This window comes from Dendrobates tinctorius, unplaced genomic scaffold (genome assembly GCF_039654945.1).
Source record: "Dendrobates tinctorius isolate UK_male_01 unplaced genomic scaffold, ASM3965494v1 ptg000028l, whole genome shotgun sequence".
Taxonomy (NCBI): domain Eukaryota; kingdom Metazoa; phylum Chordata; class Amphibia; order Anura; family Dendrobatidae; genus Dendrobates; species Dendrobates tinctorius.
Genome location: NW_027361696.1, coordinates 18609848 through 18616210, shown reverse-complemented (window position 1 = coordinate 18616210; position 6363 = coordinate 18609848). Strand labels below are relative to the sequence as shown.

General features: G+C 46.4%; 1 protein-coding gene across 2 annotated transcripts in view; it reads left to right on the top strand.

Moving 5' to 3' along the window:
• The first annotated feature begins 352 nt into the window (after nt 1-352).
• Nucleotides 353-6363, top strand: part of VWA5B1 (von Willebrand factor A domain containing 5B1) — a 103443-nt gene continuing 97432 nt past the window's right edge. For both annotated transcript variants that reach the window (XM_073570364.1, XM_073570363.1), the window contains exon 1: nt 353-1238. The gene's annotated coding sequence lies outside the window, so the exon portion shown is untranslated. The remainder of the gene's footprint in view (nt 1239-6363) is intronic.

Below are 6363 nucleotides of genomic sequence, written 5' to 3'. Positions count from 1 at the left end.
CGCCCCCTCACCTGTAGGGCCAGGTTCACACAGTGCAGCCCTGTATCTGGGCAGGATGCACACATCACACCTGCAGCTCATTGGCTGGGGACGCAGATATCAGGGTCTCGTGTGCTGTGAGACGTGTTACCAGAGGAGTACTGGGGGCCGCCACCATGGAGGATGCGCGGAGTTAATGGCATTGCTGACTGTTTCTTTGATGTGTAACTTAATTACTTGTTATGACTTCCTGCTGACTGTCAGATGTCACATCGTGTGTAATTGCCTTCCCCGGTGCAGGGCGGCGTGCGCACAGGAGGGGTGGCGGGCGCAGGCTGTGTATTAGGCGTTGCTATGGTTACTACCTCTGACTAAAGTGCTGTGTGCTGATGGTCAGCCGCCCGCCATGGCTGTGTGCGGGGATCTGTGCCGGGATCTGCTGGCTGCTCCTCTCCCTGAGTCCGCCCCAGCCCAGCACTGAGCAGCAGTCTTCCCTCATACACCGCGCAGAGTCTCCCCTCATACACCGCGCAGAGTCTCCCCTCATACACCGCGCAGTCTCCCCTCATACACCGCGCAGTCTCCCCTCATACACCGCGCAGAGTCTCCCCTCATACACCGCGCAGAGTCTCCCCTCATACACCGCGCAGTCTCCCCTCATACACCGCGCAGAGTCTCCCCTCATACACCGCGCAGTCTCCCCTCATACACCGCGCAGAGTCTCCCCTCATACACCGCGCAGTCTCCCCTCATACACCGCGCAGAGTCTCCCCTCATACACCGCGCAGTCTCCCCTCATACACCGCGCAGAGTCTCCCCTCATACACCGCGCAGTCTCCCCTCATACACCGCGCAGAGTCTCCCCTCATACACCGCGCAGTCTCCCCTCATACACCGCGCAGAGTCTCCCCTCATACACCGCGCAGTCTCCCCTCATACACCGCGCAGAGTCTCCCCTCATACACCGCGCAGTCTCCCCTCATACACCGCGCAGAGTCTCCCCTCATACACCGCGCAGTCTCCCCTCATACACCGCGCAGAGTCTCCCCTCATACACCGCGCAGTCTCCCCTCATACACCGCGCAGAGTCTCCCCTCATACACCGCGCAGAGTCTCCCCTCATACACCGCGCAGAGTCTCCTGAGCCCCGTGCTGCTGCCTGGCGGCCACCTGTAGCCGAGGAGGCAGAAGAAAACAGGACGCGCTGTGCACCTGCGGCTCCCGCCTCCCCCGGAGACCCCTGCACAGACGGGATTCGGGTGAGTCCTCGGCCCCTCGTGTCTGTCTGTGGGTGGGAGGAGGAAGGGGTTAAGGTCAGGTTGTTTCATGTCTTCTGCAGGCGGCTGTCAGTGGGCAGCCCAGACTATAACTGTGCAGGGGGGTATATTATATATTCTAACTGTGCAGGGGGGTTATATTCTAACTGTGCAGGGGGGTATATTATATATTCTAACTGTGCAGGGGGGTTATATTCTAACTGTGCAGGGGGGTTATATTCTAACTGTGCAGGGGGGTTATATTCTAACTGTGCAGGGGGGTATATTATATATTCTAACTGTGCAGGGGGGTTATATTCTAACTGTGCAGGGGGGTTATATTCTAACTGTGCAGGGGGGTTATATTCTAACTGTGCAGGGGGGTATATTATATATTCTAACTGTGCAGGGGGGTATATTATATATTCTAACTGTGCAGGGGGGTTATATTCTAACTGTGCAGGGGGGTATATTATATATTCTAACTGTGCAGGGGGGTTATATTCTAACTGTGCAGGGGGGTTATATTCTAACTGTGCAGGGGGGTTATATTCTAACTGTGCAGGGGGGTTATATTCTAACTGTGCAGGGGAGTTATATTCTAACTGTGCAGGGGGGTTATATTCTAACTGTGCAGGGGGGTATATTATATATTCTAACTGTGCAGGGGGGTTATATTCTAACTGTGCAGGGGGGTATATTATATATTCTAACTGTGCAGGGGGGTTATATTCTAACTGTGCAGGGGGGTATATTATATATTCTAACTGTGCAGGGGGGTATATTATATATTCTAACTGTGCAGGGGGGTTATATTCTAACTGTGCAGGGGGGTATATTATATATTCTAACTGTGCAGGGGGGTTATATTCTAACTGTGCAGGGGGGTTATATTCTAACTGTGCAGGGGGGTTATATTCTAACTGTGCAGGGGGGTATATTATATATTCTAACTGTGCAGGGGGGTTATATTCTAACTGTGCAGGGGGGTATATTATATATTCTAACTGTGCAGGGGGGTTATATTCTAACTGTGCAGGGGGGTATATTATATATTCTAACTGTGCAGGGGGGTATATTATATATTCTAACTGTGCAGGGGGGTTATATTCTAACTGTGCAGGGGGGTATATTATATATTCTAACTGTGCAGGGGGGTTATATTCTAACTGTGCAGGGGGGTTATATTCTAACTGTGCAGGGGGGTTATATTCTAACTGTGCAGGGGGGTTATATTCTAACTGTGCAGGGGGGTATATTATATATTCTAACTGTGCAGGGGGGTTATATTCTAACTGTGCAGGGGGGTATATTATATATTCTAACTGTGCAGGGGGGTTATATTCTATCTGTGCAGGGAGGTTATATTCTAACTGTGCAGGGGGTATATTATATATTCTAACTGTGCAGGGGGTATATTATATATTATAACTGTGCAGGGGGGTTATATTCTATCTGTGCAGGGGGTTATATTCTAACTGTGCAGGGGGTATATTATATATTATAACTGTGCAGGGGGTTATATTATATATTATAACTGCAGGGGGGTTATATTCTAACTGTGCAGGGGGGTTATATTATATATTCTAACTGTGCAGGGGGGTTATATTCTAACTGTGCAGGGGGGTTATATTCTAACTGTGCAGGGGGGTATATTATAGCTGCAGGGGGGTATATTATAACTGTGCAGGGGGGTTATATTATAACTGTGCAGGGGGGTTATATTATAACTGTGCAGGGGGGTTATATTATAACTGTGCAGGGGGTTATATTATAACTGTGCGGGGGGTATATTATATATTATAACTGTGCAGGGGGGTTATATTATAACTGTGCAGGGGGGTTATATTATAACTGTGCAGGGGGGTTATATTATAACTGTGCGGGGGGTATATTATATATTATAACTGTGCAGGGGGGTTATATTATAACTGTGCAGGGGGGTTATATTATAACTGTGCAGGGGGGGTATATTATAACTGTGCAGGGGGGTTATATTATAACTGTGCAGGGGGTTATATTATAACTGTGCAGGGGGTTATATTATAACTGTGCAGGGGGGTATATTATAACTGTGCAGGGGGGTTATATTATAACTGTGCAGGGGGGGTATATTATAGCTCTATGCGGTGTTGGGATATCATGTGTTCCTGGAGCCATGATAACTGATATTGTACGTGTCCTTGGTGACAGGTTGTTACAGCTGATATATGTCCAGGTTACTGTCCGTCAATCTTATAGGGGGCTGACAAAGGCTGCTGGGATTTGTAGTTCTGGCCAGAGATTTCTCCACTCTTTGTTTTGGGGGGGGTGTGATCTCTGACATATAAGACGTTGTGCGTTTCTTCACTCAGATCATCATCTTCATGTTTTCATGGTCAATAAATCAGCACGGGCGCCGGTTTATATGTGATCTGACGAGAGACGTGGATATGGAATTGTTTCCAGCACAGATAGCGAGGGGTTTATATGGGATTACCATGACCTGTGCCAACTGACGAGCTCGGCTCTGCTGCGTGCACGCGTGTTCAGCACCAAAGTTCCTGCTTTTATATGGACGTCGGATAAGACACTCGCCGTCCTTTCACTTAATTCCTTCCTTGTGGTCTCCTCCCGTTTCACGCTGCCGCTCCTTCTGTCTGCGTTACGTCAGTGCTGCTGTAAAATGCCTCGGTCGCCCATTTTATTATGGCCTCAGGTTGCTGTGAGATGCCGGACCTACAGATCGTCAGCAAGGATCATGGAAGAAGTTTCAATAGTGAATTTTTATTTATTTTACTCGTTTATATAACGCCATTAATTCCAAGTCGCTCTACAGACATTATCGGCACTGTCCTCATGGGGCTTACAATCTAGATTCCCTATCAGTATGTCTTAGGAATGTGGGAGGAAATCGGAGTACCCAGAGGAAACCTTGGTGGGATTTGAACAGGGCTGTGGAGTCGGTAAGCCAAACCTGCGACTCCGAATCCTCAATTTCCCTTCCACCGACTCCACCATATATTGCTTATATTTAAGTGAAAAATTTATTGTAGTACAATGTGAACATCAGACATTTAATCATTTCTATGATACAATAATCAAGATATTTAGATAGAACATAATATCTATTTATTGGAATACAACTTTAGAACACAAAAAACTGTAATAGATTGTAAATATGTAATACACTATGTAATATCGATTACATACTGTATATATATATATATATATATATATATATCACTATGTAATAAACTATGTAAGTGGAAAAAAACAGTTTTCAACAAAAACATGCTAAATAACATTTGTGCAGTCTATGAAATTGCCTCCATCAGATCCTCCTTCATAGATGACCTCAAATCTGACCTAATAATTTTAAGGACAGAGAACAGCCTCTCTACACTAACTTGGGTTGGAGGCAAAGCCGTAACCACATGGGCAACATCTCTAACAATTTCCGAGTATAAAGGAATTGCCTCATGCACAGTCAGTTTTGATGAACGGTTGAATTTTTCTTTTTCTTTGAGAACAAGTGAAAGATTTTGCTGAAATATGGTCAATCTGCTTGCTATAGGAGACGGAGTGAAATCTTTTTCCTTGAGGCAACGCTTTGCCTGCTCCATGTCATCCAAATACTTGTCAAAGTCAAACTCCTCATCTGATGAGGATGAAGATATGGCAGCAGCAGCACTGTCAGGACCAGAGTCCTCTTGCGCCTGGCAGTCCTCCTGTAGGCCACTCATCGTAACTGCCACCTCAGTCAGAGCTTCTTTTCCTTTAGTAAGCTGTTGATCATCAAGCAGTATACGATGACTTTGGTCCACAAACAGCTGCCAGAAAAATGTTATTTTCCAATAGCTGTGTCTCTCTCCGTTTCATTGAAGCAGAAAGGCCATCTGCGATTAAATCGCCTCTTTGGGACAGGCAAAACAGCACGTTCTTCCACCCCCTTATGAAAATGCCAGGAGTTAAATCCTCAGCTTGTAATTTTCTAGTCACAGTAAATGGGCGATTAAGCAATTCCTTCAATTCAGCCACCTGTGTCCATTGACCTTCATTTAGGGTTACCTGAAGGTTTGCCATATCTATAAGAAACGGTTTTAGTTCAAGCAATCACTCAATCATAAAGTGCTGCCCCACCGAGTGGCTTGATCGACAATTGCCCCTTTCCAAGCACGTCTCTTCAAGATGGAATCAATTTTAGGGGTTCTGGCGGCAATAACCCAATTTCCTCACTTTTCCAGCATGTCACTCTTGCAGACTATCACTTATTGCCAGCTGCAGCGTGTGCACAACTTTCCCACTTTCTCCAGCTCGGGGCCCAGGAATCGGATCCTGTACAGGGCAGGCACCCCTCCCCCTCCTCTCTCTGGTGAAGACGGCAGAAGACAGGACAGAGGAGGGGAGATTGCCCCCTGCATGCTGGAGCCGGTGCAGGACGGGAGCACTGCAGCATACAAGTGAGTTTTGATAGGTGCGTGCCCCTGCTTCTATACATTTCATAACTTTCCCAAATTCCTATGAAAAAATCTTCAGCACATTCTGCATTGAACTACTGTACCCAACTACTGTACCCAATTTATTATATTTTTTAGGAGTCGGTCCATTTTATACCGACTCCGACTCCACCAAAATGAGCTCCGACTCCACGACTCCGACTGGTGGAGTCGGTATAAAATGGACCGACTCCTATAATAACAAATTGGGTACAGTAGTTCAATGCAGAATGTGCTGAAGATTTTTTCATAGGAATTTGGGAAAGTTATGAAATGTCCTATAAATGGCTGTTCCATTCCTGATCTAAGGCTACATTCACACACAGCGTTTTTCCTGCGTTTTTGAGGATACGTTTTTCAGCTGCAAAAGCAGATCAGCTTTTTAAAAAACCGCATCACCTGAAAGGTTTTTGAGCTCATAGATAATATTTTCAATAGCAAAAGCAGATTAGAAAAATGCTGCACAATCTGATATGCTCATTCAGCCCAAAAACGGATCCTCACAAAACGATGTGTCTGAATGTCATATCTTGAGACCCATTGACTTTGCTGGGATACCCAGAGTCACTGCATTTTACTGCAAAAACGGATCCGCAAAAATGCTGTGTGTCAATCATGGCCGTAGCCAGCGAGGGGAGAAGCAGGGGCAC